Source organism: Cuculus canorus, chromosome 3 (assembly GCF_017976375.1).
Source record: "Cuculus canorus isolate bCucCan1 chromosome 3, bCucCan1.pri, whole genome shotgun sequence".
NCBI lineage: Eukaryota > Metazoa > Chordata > Aves > Cuculiformes > Cuculidae > Cuculus > Cuculus canorus.
This window is the reverse complement of record NC_071403.1, coordinates 12,449,521-12,468,866: the sequence shown is the minus strand read 5'-3', so window position 1 is coordinate 12,468,866 and position 19,346 is coordinate 12,449,521. Positions and strand designations below refer to the sequence as shown.

Below are 19,346 nucleotides of genomic sequence, written 5' to 3'. Positions count from 1 at the left end.
TGACTCCTACCATAAAGATTATGCTTTCTGTCTCAGGAGAAAAGTTCACTCAGTTGAAGGCTGGAATAGAAAGTTTTGAAACAGAACATAAATCTTTCTGTCCTCTCTCTTTTTCCAGTTATGTGATACCAAGACAATGACAGACATCCACTACTGGTACACCATTTGTAGGTGGGACACCTTGCCAGTAAACAGTCCTAAATAGAGCACACTACAAAATGTATTAGGCTGAGCAAGATTTTTCTTGAGGTTAAAAGTAATTTTTCTTCCTATTAATTTGCTCTGTACTCAATATTTAAGTTCACAATTTCCTTCTGTGAAAATCTCCTGTATTGCAAACCTCCATGTTTACTTTGAGACAGTTTCATTCACGTAGGGCTTATTTGCTGCCCTCTTTAGCAAAGGTAAGAAAACCTGGCACAGCACTGATACAGTTCTGCTGAAATTCACTGGGCATACACCAAGATCATAAATCTTGGCAGTTCGTTTCAAGCTCAAGTAGAGGAGGGATAGGGATTCTAAATGGCAGCAAATGCCTCTAAGTAGCTATTGTGATTGTGCTTATGCGATGTCTGCTTATGCTACAAGGAAATAAATAAGAAACGTAAAATAGGTTGTAAGTTTATGTTTGACTATTTCAGACACAAAACCAATCTGTGAGTTAAAGGATAATATCCTGGCCTGTTCTACGAGAATGATTACTGTCATTTAGCTGAACAGATGTTAAACCTAACAACTTTATGAGGAATTACTACCATTTTAAAATATTTTATTCTGATGGTTAGCTATCAGCATATTTATATATAGTTGCCTTCCTCTTTTTTCCATTATATTTTTAAATGTCCTGTTGATAGACAACTGCAATTCTAAAATTATTTGTGTATTTGTTAGAGAGAAATAGAACTTTCTACTTCTTATCTGAGCATCACTGAAAAGTATCCTGCCTATATAACATATAAAATGTATTTTTTTAGAAAAAAGTCACAGAATTTCAATAATAGAAAAAAATCAAAATTATATATATTTATATTTTCAAAATCTGAACATACACAACCCGGTTCTATACCACTACAAATCAAGTTAATTCTTTTGTCTCATACGACAACATAGTATTACATCTATTCAAAAGCTCAAATAAAAAGTTTACAGGGTTACCTGACTTCCTTGCATAATCAGTCTGAAATAATTATCGTCCATTTAAGATTATTTCCAAACGCAACCTGTGCCTATATATACTACTACAACAAAGACTTAATTTAAAGAAACTTCATAGATTAGCTAATGTGCTTCATGAGTACCAAGTTCTATTTCACATCTTTGAATGATACTTTAAAGAAAAATTGACACATAATTGAAGATAAGAAGAATACTATGACTCACATCTAATCAATGACTTTGTAAATTATAGATAGGTATGATTTTGCCTACGGAAAATTTAGAGTAGGCAAATGGATTTCAAAACCAAGACTGCTGTTTAAATGTACTGTAGTGGGGATGATTTTATGAAATCTTGCTTATCCGCTTACTGATTGAGATTATGAGAGACAAGCAAATAAAACTATGTAGTAGAAGCAAAAAAATGAAAAATTTGTTATAGACGCTTGTGAGATATTTCTAAAGTGTGGATTTTTTTGTGAAATGGAGGAAAAGAAGAAAAACCACAACAACATGGAGAGGGAGAATGCAATCATTACCAGGGGAGTCAGGAATGATACAGGAGATTTAGGAAATTCAGGCTCTATTTACTCTATTAGTAAATGGAATGATACCGGCGATTGTTTTTTTTTCTTTTTGGTCATTTGAATATTACATTACAATGCATCTCTTTCAAAGTAAGGATGGTTCATTTATTTCTAGAACGGATAGCTGTTTTCTAAAGTACAGAGGTGGTATATTGTGCCAAGGCAAAGTAGAGTAAATTCTGGCAAATGCGAAGTGGGAAGCTATAGGAATTGTTTGCATACTCAAATATACAGAAAGCCAAACCAAATAGTAATTTTTGTCAGATAATAAAACAATTAGAAAAAAATCCAACACAAAAACTGTAGTAAAAATATTAATGGGCAGGAAGAAAAATGTAGTAATACATCACTTGGTGATTAATTCAGCTTCACAGTGCTTGCGTGGAGGTAAGATGATGATTAGAACCCAATAACAAATGTGGGATGGCACTAAAAAAAAGGGATGCATCCAGAGTACAGGTAGAAGTATCTTATGATTTGAAATTAACAAAAAGGGAACTGTTTGGGGCTTTTAATTTTGTAATTTGATTAATAGATGAAAATAAAATATGTATAATTTTCAAATATTTGTGTATTTTTTCAAATATTTTAAAGGGACAATAGGAGGAAGGAGAAAAGAGAGAAAAAAACTGTTCGAAAGTGGAAAATAACATGAAACAGTGAAAAATGTTTTTACACTTTTTATTTAAAAAAATAACACACTATCAAAATTTGCTGAAGAAGATTCTCCTCTGAGTGTCTTAAAATAATGAAAACAAGTTATTGTTTAATCAGTCCTGATTATATATCGGGAGAAAGTACGTTCCTAACCATAACTTACAAAAAATTATGGGATTTTTGTCTCTAAGAAGTATACTTATTTCCATTTCATTCTAAAGACTGTAAGTTTGCTGCTCTAAGAATTCTATACTGCAGTCAACCTAAATAATTTTAGGTGGCTCTGCAGTACATGCTCAGCTGGTTTCTCTTGCTTCTCCTTTCTGGTGTCTAGCTGCATAATTTCACTCTTGGTTTGAAAGAAATGAATTTAATGTACTTCTAGTGCTTAAAGGATTATAATAATTTTCTATCTGAACTACAAGTATGATCATGGAAAAAGGAAACAGTTAAGAGGATTACTTGTGGGACTGGATTTCTATTTAGAGGCCAATGTCAGGCCAGAGTTTCAGTCTTAATTCTGACAAGTCTTGGTTTCATGGCTTAGAAGTCAATGCTTCAACAGTTTTAAATATATCCCTTTGTAATGACAGAGTATGTCTACAAAAGAAAGTTGAAAGATGCATTCACAAGGCAAGGTCTAGGAACAGGGTGACAGCAAATACAGAACTCAAAAAAATCCCATTCTCAGAAAGGCTATTGCAGATATAAAAGGGAGAAATGAGTAAGATATAGTAAGGAAATTAAAAGAAACTTTCAGCCACTATATGGTGATAATACAAAAATCTTTTTGCGAAGTAAGATGTGTCAGACTAAAAAGTATAAAGGAATAAAATTGAGAGGGCAGGTTTTGGGTGGAGAAGGAAAGGACTGAAGTTCCATAGATAAATGCCTTTTTGATGCTTTGCTATAATTTTTCTCTCTAACAATTTTTTTAATTTGCAGACTGAGTCCGTGGATATACATGGGTAAAGGTCTTTGTCTTTTACTTTTGTTGAAGCCAGTGTACCAGAATCTTGTTACAAAATTAGCTTTAGGAGTAATATTCATCATAATTAATGAGTAATGATTAATGCTGGTTATGATACAGAGAAGAATCATAGAATAGTTAGGGTTGGAAGGGACCTTAAAGATCATCCAGTTCCAACCCCCCCTGCCATGGGCAGGGTCATCCCACTGGATCAGGCTGCCCAAGGGCCCATCCAACCTGGCCTTGAACACCTCCAGGGATGGGGCAGCCACAGCTTCCCTGAGCAACCTGGGCCAGTGCCTCACCACTCTCATGGTGAAGAAATTCTTCCTAATGTCCAGTCTAAATCTGCCCCTCTCCAGTTTATACCCATTGCCCCTCATCCTATCCTCATAAGGAGAGGATATGATGACATCCCGTCTTTCCGGTGTGGCTACTGCACCACTCAGCTTATATATCCTCATATATAAGGAAATGTAAATGTTTTAAAATGACGGAAAATGTAAACACTGTAAGGTTGTAAAACGATGTAATGTTGGGTTGTAAACAAGAGATAATTGTAGGGCAGCTGAGTTGAGCTTAATTGCTGCAGTTGCGGGATCCTCAGAAGTGGCCAATCACCGGGGTGTCTGCTAACGAGGTGATAAGGGTGCATAAAGCCTGGCATGGCAGAGCAGTTAGGGAGACCGCTCAAAAGAAGAATGCTCAAAGGAGGAGCTCCGAGAGCAGCCGAGAGAAGGTGGTAAAGCTAGGGCATTCCAAGGAGGAGCTCAGAGTTGGAGCAGCACCCGAACAGAGGCCAGGTTGTCGGCACGAACCGGGGAGGTGATGGAGAACACAGACCTGGAAGAGGTCCAGCTGTCCATGGCATTTGCTGGCTCATGTCGAGCATCTCATCTACCAGCACCCCAAGTCCTCTGCAAGGCTGCTCTCAAGCATATCATCCCCCATAATGTACTGAAAATGGGGATTGTCCTGACCCAGGTGCAGGACCTTACACTTGGTCTTGTTGAACCTCATGAGGCTCTCACAGTGCCACTTTTCCACCCTGTCCAGGTCCCTCTGGATGACATCCCGTCCTTCCCGTGTGGCAACTGTACCACTCAGCTCGGTGTCATCCACGAACTTGCTGAGGGTGCACTGAATCTCACTGTCAGTATCATTGATAAAGATATTGAATAGCACTGGTCCCAGTACGGACCCCTGAGGGACACCACTCATCATAGATCTCCACCTAAGATACTAAGGTAGAATAAAATAGTCTAATAGTCAAAACGTTCTATCCTAAATTAGAATCCTAACTTAGTTATTTTCAAGTATTTTAGTGAAAACCATAAAAAAACTTCTAATAAAACAGATCAAAATATAAATGTAAGTTAAACTTAGCAAAATATAGCAAAAATTGCAATGTAGAGTTCAATCACAATACCAATATTATCTCTATTACTGGTCTCTATAATATGATCACCACTGCTGGGTGTCCCCGTCACTACAGAGGAATACACGGGTTGAAACTGAATCGAGCTCCTTGCTTTCTTCAAAATCATTTTGCTAATTGTCTGTAGTTTATACTCTGTTAGGTTTAGACATGAATTCACACTCCCTATGCTGGTGCGGCTAACTCAAGGAGAGATTCATACCTTTAATGAAGTCAGGGGAAAATATTTACATCAACTGTTGATAGCTCTTTATCTAAAACAAAGGACATCCTCTGATCCCTTTTGTGTTGAGAGAAAGTCAGCTTCATTGCAGCAGCTGTGGTCAGTCACACCTACATTATTCCTTGACTTTCCTGGGCACATTGCCTTTGCCCATATCCTCTAACTCTTCTTCCATCGTAGGGTCAGTCACAGCCATCCCCATGTGAAAACATTTCCGGTGATTAATACTGTCTGCTAATCAGATTAAAGGAATTGAACTTTCTCTGTTTATGGCCTAGCCTGGCCAGTCCTAAACTGCTTCCTACCCGAAAGCTGTGTGAACAAATTTGACAAACCCATCTAATTTAGTACAGATTATCATAAAGTTAATATACAACTTCTAGTTCTAACTTCTATGAGAATCTTGCCAGATCTTGCCCAAATCTTGACTGTAATAAAGCCCGTAGTGACAATGGATGCTCTGGAGTTATAAGGGGTCAATTATTCACAGAAAAAAAAATAAATCATAGCTTCAGATGAGTGAGTGAAATCATGACAACTAAGAAAGCTCAGGGTTTGTGTCTGCTGCTTTTGAATATTTTAAATGCTGTAACCCTAGCTGTAAGGAGTTTCATCTTCAAATCTTAACAACAGTATCATGACAGCAGCAGCAAGACGGGCTTATGTTTTATTAAGTATGATTGGATATTTTTTAGAATCTGAAACACGAGGGACCATCAGATTGCCACTTTAACAGTTAAGCTTTGCGTTCGAGTAGTGTCTGTTAACGTACCTGTTCACTAATCTTATTGGAATGGCATGGCGTCACATAAGAGGACGTTCAGACTGGATATTATGAAAAGGTTCTGCGCAAAGAAGGCAGTCAGTCACTGGAACAGGCTCCCCAGGGGAGCAGTCATGACACAGAGTCTGCCGAAGTTCAAAGAGTATCTGGATGATGTTCTTAGTCATATGGTTTAGTTTTAGGTAAAAACAGGATTTGGACTCGATTCTTATGGGTCCCTCTCCACTTGAGATATGATGTGATTCTGTTTCTAAATCCATGGAGAAAGTGAATTATATAAGATTGTAGAGATCTAAAGGATCATTATGATAAACCAATCTCCTCTTACCCATTGGAAGAACCCCTGCCATCTTACAAACATCAAAGAAATGCCACTGTAGGAGACGATCGGGTGCAAGGCCATCTAAGGAACCTAAAGGTGTACAACTTCACGGGACCTTATTAGATGTCTCTGCGGGTCCTGAAGGAACTGGCAGATGAAGTTATTAAACCACTGTCCATCATATTTGAGAAATCATGGCAGTCCAGTGAAGTTCCCACTGGCTGGAAAAAGGAAAAGGAAGACCTAGGGAACTACAGGCTAGTTAGTCTCACTTCTGTTTCTGACAAGATCATGGAATAGATCATTCTTGAAACTCTGCTGAGGCATATATAAAATAAGGAGATGATTGATGACAGCCAACGTGACTTCACTAAGGGTAAATCACAGCTCACAAATTTGGTAGCCTTCTACTATGAGGCTACCGCATTGGAGGAGAAGGAAAGAGTAACTAGCAACATCTACTTGGACTTGTGCAAAGTATTCAACACTGTCCTACACGACAATCTTGTCTCTGAATTGGAGAGACATGGATTTCACGGATGGACCACTTAGTAGGTAAGGTATTAGCCAGATGTTTGCCCTCAAAGAGTTGTGACCAACATGTCTCCAAGTGGAAACTGGTGACGAGTGGCATTCTGCAGGGGTCAGTATTGGGACTGGTTTTGTTTTAATATCTTTGTCGCAGACATGGACATTGGGATTGGGTGCACGCTCAGCAAATTTGCCACTGCTATGAAGCATATGTGATGCAGTCGATATGCTGGAAGGAAGGGATGCCATCTAGAGGGACTTCGATAGGCTTGAGAGATGGGTCTGTGTGAACTGCATGAAGTTCAAAAAGAGCAAGTGCATGGTCCTGTGCATGGGTCAGGGCAATCCCAAGTGCAAATACAGGCTGGGTGAAGAGTGGATTGAGAGCAACCCTGAAGAAAAGGGCTTTAGGGTACTGTTAGATGAGAAGGTCAACATGAGCCGACAATGTGCACTTGCAGCCCAGAAAGCCAACCATATCCTGGACTGCATCAAAAGAAATGTGACCAGCAGGTTGAGGAAGGTGATTCTCCCCCTCTACTCTGGTCTTGTGAGACATCACCCTGGAGTACTGCATTCAATTTTGGAATTCTTAGCACAGGAAGGACATGGATCTGTAGAGTGAGTCCAAAGGGAGCCACGAAGATGATCAGGGGGTTGGAGCACCTTTCCTATGAGGACAGGCTGAGAGAGTTGGGCTTGTTTAGCCAAGAAAGGAGAAGGCTCCACGGAGATGTTATAACATTGTAACAACCTTCCAGTACTTAAAGGGGGGCTACAGGAAAGCTGGAGAGGGGCTTTTTATCAGGCACTGTGGTGATAGGATGAGGGGTAAAGGTTTTAAGCTGAAAGAAGGCAGATTTAGATTACATTTAGGAAGAAATTGTTTTTCCTGTGAGGACGGTGAGGCACTGGAACAGGTTGCCCAGAAAAGTCATGGATACTGCATCCCTGGAGGTGTTCAAGGCCAGGCTGGGTCAGGCTTTGAACAACCTGACCTAGGGGAGGGTGTCCTGGCTGATGGCAAAGGGGTTAGGACTAGACAATCTTTAAGGTCCTTTCCAACCAAACCATTCTATGATTCTATGATTGTTTCAACATAGATTTAACATAGAATTTGTCAAGCAATCATTCTTAGTGAAAGCATGATATCAATTCTGAAACTTTTGGGATGTAGCCATAGAGCTAACCTCCTCTATCTTCACTCCTTGCCTATCTCCCTCAGAGAACTTGATGACCATAGTGGGTTGACCTTTGCTGGATGCCAGGTGCCCAGCAAGCTCTTCTATCACTCCCCATCATCTGCTGGACAGGAGAGATAAAATATGACAAAAGTCTCATAGATTGAGATGAGGACCAGAAGATCATTCACCCATTACTGTCATGGGGAAAAAAGACTCAGCTCAGGGAAAATTAATGTACTATATTGCAAATCAAAGGTCAGAGTAGAATAATGAGAAAGAAAAATTAATCTTAAAGCACCTTCCTTCTTTTTCCTGGGCTCAACTTCACTCCTAATTTTCTTTATCTCCTCCCTGGGAGTGTCACAGGGAGATGGGAAGTGAGACTTACAGTCAGTTCATCACACACTATTGCTGCCACTGCTTCCTCATCAGTCTCTTCTCCTGCTCCAGCATAGGGTCCCACTCATGGGAGACAGTCCTCCATGAACTTCTCCAACATGGGTCCTTACTATGGACTGCAGTTCTTCAAGAACTGCCCTAGCATGGGTCCTGTCCATATATCCTTTCCACAGGATGCAGCCCTTCAGAAGTGGACTGCTCCAGCAGGGGCTCCTTTCCATGGGGTCACAGGTCTTTCCAGGATCCTGCTCCAGCAAGGGCTTTCCATGGTGTCAGAGACTCCTTGAGGCCCACCTGCCTACTCCAGTGTGGGGTCCTCCACGGGCAACAGGTGAATGTCTGTTCCACCGTGAGTCTTCATGGACTGCAGGGGGACAACTTGCTTCACCATGTTCTTCACCATGGACTGCAAAGGAATCTCTGCTTCAGAGAGTACTCTACACCTCTTCCTTCTTCACTGATCTTGGTGTCTGCAATGTTTTTTCTTTCACATATTCTTTTTCCTCTCTTCTGTCTGCTCCTGCACAGAACTTTTTCATTTTCTTAAATATGTTATCCCAGAGGTGCTAACACCTGGTTGGTTAGGACTTGGCCAGTGGAGGGTCTATCTTGGAAGTGTCTGGCATAGGTGTTATCAGACACGAGGGAAGCTTTTGGCATCTTCTCACAAAGCCACCCTTGTAGCCCCCCTTCTACCAAAATTTTGCCACTTAACCAGAAAACTAAAAGAAATCTGACAGAAAACTTACTCCCGGAATACCAGCTGATCATTTAAGGCATGCTGTATTTATAAATTGCTTTTGGCAGTGTAGTCTCAGACAATATTAACAACATCAGTGATTTAATGTGTTTCAATTTATGCCTGGTTTCTCTTGTCCTGTCAGTGACGACTACTGAGAAGAGTCTGTCTCTCTCTTCTTCTTTGCCTCGCTTCAGGTGTTTAAACACATAGATAAGAAAGATCCCCCCCCCAAACCTAACTTGCTTTCAGGTTAAACAACCCTAGCTCTCTCTGGTTATCCTCATATGAAAGATTCTTGAATCCTTTAATCATCCTAGTGGCCCTTCTTTGGAATCAGTCCAGAATATTCATATCATTCTTGTGCTGGGGAACACAGAACTGGACACAAAAATCCAATTGTGGCCTCACCAATCCTGAACTGAAACTCCATCTGACCACAAGAAAACATATTTTTTTTTTTCTTACTCTGAGGGCTGTCAAACACTTGGTCAGTTTGCTTAGGGGGTTGTAAACTCCACATCTGTGTAAACATTTTAAACCTGACTCGACACAGCCTTTGGCTGAAGATCATCCTGCTTAAGCAGGAGCTTTGGATAAAGTGGCATCCAGAAGCTCCTTCCAACAATTCTCTGATCCTGTGAAAGCCAAATATGTAACTCTAAATTCAAATGACACTTTTATATGTAGAACTGCATATTCTATTTCCATCAATTTACAGCTGTAGGTTGATAGCAGTATTGCATCCTTGACTGTAATACTTTTGGTCTTTGATTCCCTGTCTCAGGTATAAATTTTATAGCTGATTTTCTCCACAGGAGCCAAGCACAGGTGTTACAGACCTTGATTTATGACAAAATAAAATATCTATTCAAACATTACAATTTTTCAATTGTAAAAACCAATAAAAATTCAGCTATCATTTCAGAAATGAAAATTGTCTAAATATCACTAAATATTATGTCACAATTAGAATACATAATACACTACACTGTGTAAAGAATAATTAACAAAAATAATAAGCAACTTCTAGACTAGGAATTCTGAAATGTCATGTTTTATAGATTTTATAGATGTATCTGTTTTCATTATTTAATCCAGGAAAGATTATGGAGTGGTGCAGGAGAATCAGAGGATCAGGCCCAGCCAGCATGGGCTCATGAAAGGCAGGTCCTACTTGACCAGCCTGATCTCCTTCTGTGACCAGGTGATCTGCCTAGTGGATGAAAACAAGGCTTTGGATGTTATCCGTTTAGACTTTAGTACAGACTTTGACACTGTATCCCACAGCATTTGCCTAGAAAAGCTGGCAGCTAATGGCTTAGACAGTTACACCTTTTGCTGGATAAAAAACTGACTGGGTGGCCGAGCCCAGAGAGTTGTGGTGAACGGAGTTAATTTCCGTTTGCAGCTGTTCACAAGTGGTGTTCCCCAGGGCTCAGTGTTGGAGACAGTCTTGTTTAATATCTTTATCTATGATCTGAGTGAGGAGATAGAGTATTCCTTCAGTAAGTTTGCACATAAGTTTGGGGCCCTCAGTACAAGAAAGACATTTTGCTGCTGGAGCGTGTCCAGAGAAGGGCAACGAAGGTGGTAGAGGGGCTGGAACACAAGTCTTATGAGGAGTAGTTGAGGGAACTGAGGTTCTCTAGTCTGGAGAAGAGGTGGTTGAGAGGAGACCTTACTGCTCTGTGTGACTGCATTAAAAGAGGTTGTACTGAGATGGATGGTCTCTTCTCACCAAGTAACAAGTGATAGAGCAAGAGGAAGTGGCCTGAAGTTGCATCAGGGGAGGTTTAGGTTGGATACTGGAAAAATTTCTTTACTGAAAGAGTGGTCAAACGGTCAAACATTGGAACAGACTGTCCAGGGAAGTGGTGGAGTCACCATCCCTGGGGGCATTAAAAAAAATGTGTAGATGTGGCACTTCATGACATGGTTTAGTAGGCATGGCGGTGTTGGGCTGACAGTTGGACTTGATGACCTTAGCGGTCTTGTCCAACCTTAATGATTTTATGATTCTGTAATTCTGTTTATACAATGCAGAAATGCAGATTTTTTTACACAAAATAATTTGTTAAATTAGTAATTTCTCTAGAGAACAGATTATAAACATCGTTCAAATGCCCAGATTTTAAGAGCTGGTGATGCTTAATTCTGATAAAGGTCCCTAAGAAGTGAAAGCAATTTGTGGCAATTGAATTTCACAGATGGAAAAGTAGAGCAAAACTATTGCAAAACACAAGATCATGAATTAAATCATTCATCAAATAAAAGTAATTGCAAATGTCTCAAATGGATATTGAAATCTCCAACTATACCTCATGTATTACAATGTGTGATGGAAGGCAACAGATGAGATGTTTTAAACAGATCTTGTTTTTTGCAAAAGAGTGCTTATGCACAAAACAAGCTGACAAAATGCAAGAAAACTTACAATACCCAAAAGTGGAGGAATAAAATATAATTAGATTGTAAATCTCAGTTACGTTACAAGAATTCCCTGATCAGTTAGTCAATATGAAACTAACCAATCTGAAACTAATTCCTTTTTCATTTTACATTGTGGAAAAGAGACAAGAAAGAAACAAACAAAAAGTCCTCTAAACAGCTGAATAGGATTTTTTAAAATTAAATGACTGCACTTTTATCAATGTGTACATTCCTCCAGAAAAGAAATTGTTATGGATTATAAATATTTTATAGCTTCTAGAAACTTTCTGAAACTTCAGAAACCATTCTACCAACAGTACATTGAATTGATTTTCAGGCGTTATTTGCTTAATGGTTAATATATTATTCCAAATTCACTATGTTAAATTTTGTCTTTAAGTGTTGAAGACATTTTATGTTACGAAAACTATAGTGATCGATGCTGTTTGTAGCCCAGGCTAAAAAATCTAGAATTTAGGTTAAAAGTTCCAGTATCTTAATTTCAAATGTTGTGTGACATTTCTAATAAATAAATAATAATAATAAAAAAATTAGAAAGCCCGAAACTCCTTCCTTTTTTCATAAATTACAAAGTATTCCTATTTCATTTTAGATTAAACATTTACTTCTAATCAGTCTTATCAAGAGACTGATATTATATCCTTTGGTTTGCTTTTAGAACTTGTGTAGTGATCATTTGACCAATTAATTTTATAGGTTTCTATCTAAAGTGCATCTGTCTCCCTCTACTTGTGATGGATCATATACATTTCAGTTGTTTGCTTGCATTTTGCTGTGTTTTACATAATATGTTAAAATAAGTGTGACTATGCAGCAGATAAGTTATATATATGTTCCATATCGTAACTGATGCATATGGATACCTCTATGGAAAGACTGAAAGATCATGCTTTGTCTGATTGCAGCTCAGCATGAGTTTTTGAAGAAGCTCTCACAATGCAGGTGGTGAGCAAGGACCTCAGTAAGCAAGGATTGTAATGTATGAACAGTAAAGGAGATCTTGGAGAGAACGGAGTGGAGGATTCAGAGACTACAGGAAATACAGACAGGACTTTTCACTTTCCTAGAGGGAATGATGTAGCTTTTTCAGTCTAAAAGACACTTGAACATTCCTGGGCCACAGAAAAGGGTATACCATTCAATTATAAATGGATATTAGTAATGTTGTTTGAAAAATCCTTCTTTTCTTGTCAGATCTATTCTAACTTTCAAGGATCTTTTTCTAACAATTCTAGAAATCCCAAGCAACCTGGATGATGGGAAAAAAAAAAGAAAAATGTTGTATCTGCTTCAAAGTTGTAGGTGATTTGTTGTCAGCAGTCATCAATCAATTTCTACGTTTAGAAGTTCTGCAGAGACTTCACTATTTTTTTCATCTGTGTCAGATGTTCTAAAGGTTTTGTTTTATTTTACACTGAGGTTTTATTTTTGATTGGTTTTTTTTTTTGTTTTGTTTTGTTTTGTCTTTCCTGAGCTCTGTTCAGTTTTACCAAAGCCTACTGGGAAAAAGAAAGTGCTTTCAGCAGGAAGCATGAACCAGTTTCTCCTTTACTCTGATAAGTACAGTCGGCACGCTTCCCTCAGAGCTGAAATCTTGTCTGTTACATGTACCTCTTTCATTAATGATCAGGGCAACAGCAAGGAATCTCTAGCAGTTATGTGAGAAATGTTTTGGGGATTGTGATGAGAGTCTATACGTGTTTTACTCATCTAAAAACTCATTGGAGCAATGGTTTAAGAAAAATAAACCAAAGTTCAAATACCAGTGTAAATCAATTTTGATGCATCAGGAACTTTATTCCTTTGAGCCAGGAAGTATTAATGCTTTGACTAGTAACACAAGTATAGTTGAATAAAATCACTATTTGAATAAAAGCAGCATGAGGTTCAAACCAGATCTTTTCCGATGATTAAGTCTGAACACAATCTCATCAGGGTTTTATAGGACTTTCTGTCCTCAAATGTGTTTCTGCACAGATGACAAGTTACCTGCTTTATCACAAGTAGAGTTTGAATACTATTCCAGGAACATTGAGATGTTTATGTCAGCAAAAGGTAATTCATTGTGATCATGTGATTATTTGTGATGAGAATTTGGAGAATATTGTTGATGCACTTTTTTTTTTGTTTTGCTATCTACAGGTTTTTTCCCCACAATCAGCTAAAATCTGCTTTTGACTATTATTTGTAGAGCCTTGATTATTCCCTGAGTGCCCATTTCAGCTGAGGTTTTAGAACTCTAAGTTCCTTTCTAACAATATTCTTGTTAGTTTCTTATATTATTTTGACATCATGGCTGAAATCCTCTTTTACGATGCACATGATACCATCTTAAAAATTTAGATTAAAATTCCATTCATCTCATGTTGCCTGGTGGAAGGCTTGGCTTTGAAAATGACCCTATTTTTCTGTGCTGTATGTAAAAAAGATTTTCCCTGTGCATGTGTTGCAGTTTAACTCAGATAAAAAGAATTCAATTTATTTATGGTGACTTGTAAAGTCTTGACTGATATTCACCATTAATAGTGAATTCTAATGACCTAGGAAGAATTGAAAGATTTCTGATTTTTCATTCTTATTTCTGAATGATAGATGCCCATAATCTTTATTCTGTGAATTCACACAACAGTTACAGTAGAGACAAAATAACCCCACAGAAAATCTTACACAACCACTATAGGCTGCATTACTTACCTCTTTTATTATCATTCTTCTTTCAAGAACAGAGCTAACATATTGGATAAAAAAAGCCTAAAGTAAGTTCCTCACCATTAGAAATGAGCCCTTGAAGTTAATCTAGATGGGAATGTAATGAGAGGACCTGTGGAAAGATGGTTTATTTTTTCTTGTCTATGTCAAGGAGTCAATCAGTTATTCAATTTGTTTCATAGATATTTCTTTTTACAGTTATTAAATTTCTTTTGTTTCCTAGATATTTCATTTTACAGTTGGTATCAAATACATTAAATCTTAACATTATAAGTAGAATGACTGAGTTAATTCTGTCATTAAACAGAAGCTACTGTCACCTCTATTAGGAATTTTCAAAAAAAACCTTATTAAGAATATATATTATAAACATTGATCCTTAGAGTGAATATGCATTCCTTATGTGTATGCACTTAGGGAATCGGATGAGTTGCCATCCTGGAGGTATTTGAAACATGTGTAGATGGAGTACTTAGGAACATCATTTAACAGTGCTCTTGATAGCGTTAGGTTTACAGTTAGTCTCAATGATCTTAAAGGTCTTTTCCAATTTAAATAGTTCTATGATTCTGCTATTCTATTTACACATTGTGTTAAGAACGAGATTCCATCACTATATTATCCCAAATATTTACCTATGATTACATATTGAATGTGCTGTTAGAGTATGTTTGGCAGCTCTGGAATATATACACAAGAAAAAAATGTCCTTACTGAACCTGAATTCATTATTTCAAGGATTAAGTAAAATACAGCACTTCTAAGCTGCTAGTTATCAATCAAATATTTTAATATTGTGAGTCATACAATTTAATTTTTTGTCATTATTCAAAGTTGAATTATTTTGGTTTTGTTCATGTAATGTATTTCAAAATACCGGTAAGTTATCATTCGTGCATTCTGGACGCACACTCTAGGTCATATATTCTCGGCCATATAATCTGGGCAAATATTTTTTTTTTAGGTAGACATAGATATTGTCTCTTGTCTTGTGCTTCTCAGCTCCCTGAAATAGTATATTCATATCCTATATTAAGGTCTGAAGATGTTTTTCTAGTAACTGAAGTTTCCCAGAGCCTGTTGTCTAAACTTGAGGCTTAATGGGATTGTCTGACCTATCCAAACTTCTTTTTAGCCTCCCAAACATCTGCCTGCACTTAAGACTGCCAACTGGAAATTATCCTTGTCCTGATATGTCACAAATTGCACTTGAGAACTGACTGTTGAACGTAGGAGTTAGCTGCCAGGGGCTGGAGACATCTCGGGATGATCATGCAGTGCCACAGACTCCAAACACACATTTAGGTGTGGAGTTAATGGGCATTTATGTAAATGTTTTTTTTTCAATCATTTGTGCGATTCTTTTTCTCGATATCAGAATCACTGAATAGAATTTTGTTGGCTGGTGTGCTGTTTTCAGCTAAGAGAGTTAATTTTCTTCATAGTGGATTATATGGGGATGTAGTTTGGATTTTTGACAAAAACAGTATTGATAATACAGGAAAGTTTTAGTTATTATTGAGCACTGTTTACACAGAGTACAGATCTTTTCGGCTTCTCACAATGTGTTGCAAATGAGAAGGTTGAGGGTGTGCAGGAAATTCGGAGGGGACACAGTCAGCAGATCCCAACTAACCAAAAGGATCTCTCATACCATACAAAGTCACGCTCAGCTCAGTAGAAGAAAGAAAGAATGAGGGTACGTTCAGAGAGATGGTGTTTGTCTTCTTAAGTAACCATTGTGTGTGATGAGGCTCTGTCTTCCTGAAGATGACTGAACACCTACATACAAGTGTGAGGTAGTAAATTAATTCCTTATCTTGCTTCATTTATGTATGTTGCTTTTGCTTTACCTATTAAATTGTCTTTAACATGACCCAACTGTGTTTAACTTCTCACTTTTACCCTTCTGGTTCTCTCCCCCGTCCCAGGGAGGGGCATGCAAGCAGCAGTTTGGGGTTTAATTGTCAACCAGGGTTAAACCATGACAGCTAGAAATTTATCAGAGTCACGTAAAGTTCCCTGACTCAATACCGTTATGCCTACAATGATATTCTATGGAATGATGAGTAAAAGGCTATCTATCAGAAAACCCTGATAACTTCAGCCCTGGCTGTATTATTATTCCTTCTGTCTATAGATAGTTTCTACCTGTAAGGTAGAAATAAGGATTCTGTATTTTGAAGTGTAGGTAAATTCACTGTTGGCATGTTCACTATTTTAGAAAATCAAATTAATAAACTAACAATTCAGCAAATGCTGTATGTTTTGAATAGTGGATAGTAAATAAGGAAAGGATCACTTGCAAAGAATAAAGATTGGCAAAAATAATGCATCATTTCCTAAGAATTCTTGGTTTTGTGGTGAAAAATGTACGCATATAAAGGACAACGTGCTATGTCATTGAGACAATTACTACATATTGTAAAACACACAGAGAGCAGAAGTAATATTGTACAGGCACTGTAATTGGTAGCATTTCCTATATTATGTGTACATATAAAGTAATGCTTGAGTGTGATGTTTTTAAAACAGCCTCTGAAATAAAGGATGCATAATCTCACATTCCTAGGGAGCAGTAAGCGTGGGCTGTCCTGCAAGTGAGAGATGAGTGAGAGTGACTTCGATGTGAAGGGTGGTGGTGTGGGGTGGCACCCATGCAAGAAGCACAGGCTGAGTCTGGGAATGGCACTCAGAGCCAGTGAGCACTCAGAGCCCAATGGTTCCCAGGCAGGTCCACAGTGAGGAAACAGGTCCTGACATCAAGCCAGTAAGTCAAATATTTGGGTAAGGTTTGAGGCCAGGTATGAAAGGTAGAAGGTCTGGTACTACCGCACTTGCAGCATAGCTCCCATGAAGACCAAGGACAAGAGCCTGAGCTAAAATGCAGCTCCTGAGCAAGGTGAAAGACCCCCAGCAAGCCTTCCCGCAGCTCCATCTCAGCTCTTTTCACAGCAGTTTGCTCCAAGGTCACAGCTCCATCCTACCTAAGCTGATGTCAAGTGTGAACAGGCAGTCCACAAGATGTGCATGTGATGTGGAGAAGTGGCAAAAGGAGGTTTATTCCTGGCCCCAACATGTTGACAAATATGGTCCTAAACATTTTCTGGTTTATTCTTTTCTTTGATAGATTCTTTTAGTTTCTGAAAGATTGTTAAAGCTACATATCTTCTGTTGTTATTTCTCCAGTCTCACTTAAAATATATTTAAAACATTATCTTTAAAATACTGACCTGGAATGCAAACAACTTAGGATTCATACTTGCTTTTAAATTACTTCCCTGTAGTTCTACATAAACTTTTCTGCCTTAGTTCTCCTTTAGTACAAGATAGAACATTGTACTGCTTTTCATCCAGCCTTATATGCACTTAAGATTTTCTTTAACCTCTCATATTCACTTTCAAATTTCATCTCTTGACATCATTTTGTCTCATGACACATCCTCAACATTTTGCAGATATTTAATTTCTTGGCTGATCTTCTAAGTATCATGTGTTAATATTGTAACTCTACTTAATTTGTGGCTCTTTACTTTTCAAACTCTTCACTATATTACATTCTTTTTCCTCTTGATTTTATTGCTGAAAGAGGTCTTTGTTCTCCCTTGATATTGCTTTACCACTTCCCCCAGTTTTTCTCACTGTTTTTATAGGATTTATTTGTTTACCTAACATTATTAATTCCAGTACTTCCATATTATTATTTCAGTTACATGAAAACTAATAATGATGAAAATAGTGAAATAATAGTGAAAATTAACCATAAACTGTTATAATACCACTGATTGCTTATTTTAAAAGATTTCAGAATTTTTTCCCCATACAAATATTGGGAGGAAGCACATTTCCTTTGAGTGGGTAAGAATTCTTCATTAGACATGAAATAGCTTTCCTTTTGAAGTGTCTAAAAAGAAAAATAAACTTTTATAAATATATGTTATAGTAACCCCTCAGAAAACCTAGTATGAACAAAATAAGTAAAGATGAGTTGCAGAATGTAAGATTTCTAAATATATACCTGATAATATTGACAAATGTAGTAGCAGCTAAAATGGATATAACAGTTCAACACTGCTACCTCAATATAAAAAATGCTAAATGAGGCAAGCTACACATTTGATTGCACATTAGCAAACGATATTATTGAACATCACGAGATTTTGAAGATAATGGAATAGTTTCAAAATAGAACAACTGTGAGTATTCTGTAACAATACCTGTATGGAGTTTTTTTTTCAGATTCATGTCCTTTGTTTTTTTGGGTTTTTTTGTTTGGGTTTTTTTTTTCTGTGCAGAACTAGATCTCAGAGGTGGAAATCTGGAGGCAGAGAGAGGAATTAGAAATTGGCATACTTGCCTTACTGCAAAACTAGATGGTTAAAGCAATTCAGCTTTTGGAGGGCAGAACTTTGATACAGTAATTAAAACAAAAACTATTCTGTGAGGAAGATAACAAACTACCCTTCAGGTTTAATATTCTAAGCCTCAAGTCTGCTATTATTACTACTAGTTCAGTCCAGTCCACACCGTTCTGGTATTTTCAATGTCTTTAACAGTGCTTGTCACTCTACTGCACAAAGGTCAGTGGGGTGGGTTCATATGCATGGCAATTTACTAATAGGACATAGCAAAATTTTATGTTTTCATCCCAATTTAAATGACAATAGGAAAGACTGAATATCGTCCTTTGATATTTTCTTATAATTTCCAACAGCTCACTAAGTCATTTAATATTCTTCAGCTCAAGGTTCCCACAAAGGGTATCTTTCCTGTTCTACTTGGTTATTCAGTATAGGCCAAAGTATGCTTCACAATATATTTGCAGTATGTGGGATAAGGGGAGAACATTTCATGAAATGATATAGTTAAAGCGGTATCATAATCCATGTGCACTTTAGAGATAGACCAGTTTTCTGTAGGTGTAAAAACACACATCCACATCATTCCACGTGTTGTGTAAAAATAATAACAATGCAAACGAATTTAAAAATATAAATGCTGGTTTATTTTTATTAAATAGATCCCCTTGTAAGATACAGTTTAATCCTCACAATAATTTAATCCTTACAATAAAGGGAGAAAAAATAATATATTTAAGGTAAATTAAACTGTTACTAACTCAAAGATACTGACAATTTCTAAGGTATTAAACATCAAGTTGTGTTTTCATCGTTTTTGGAACAACTCCAAGAAT

At 37.5% G+C, this 19,346-nt stretch overlaps 1 protein-coding gene across 3 annotated transcripts in view; it reads left to right on the top strand.

Annotated features, from left to right (window-relative positions):
- Nucleotides 1-19,346, top strand: part of EYS (eyes shut homolog) — an 880,825-nt gene that overhangs the window by 74,524 nt on the left and 786,955 nt on the right. The window lies entirely within an intron of this gene.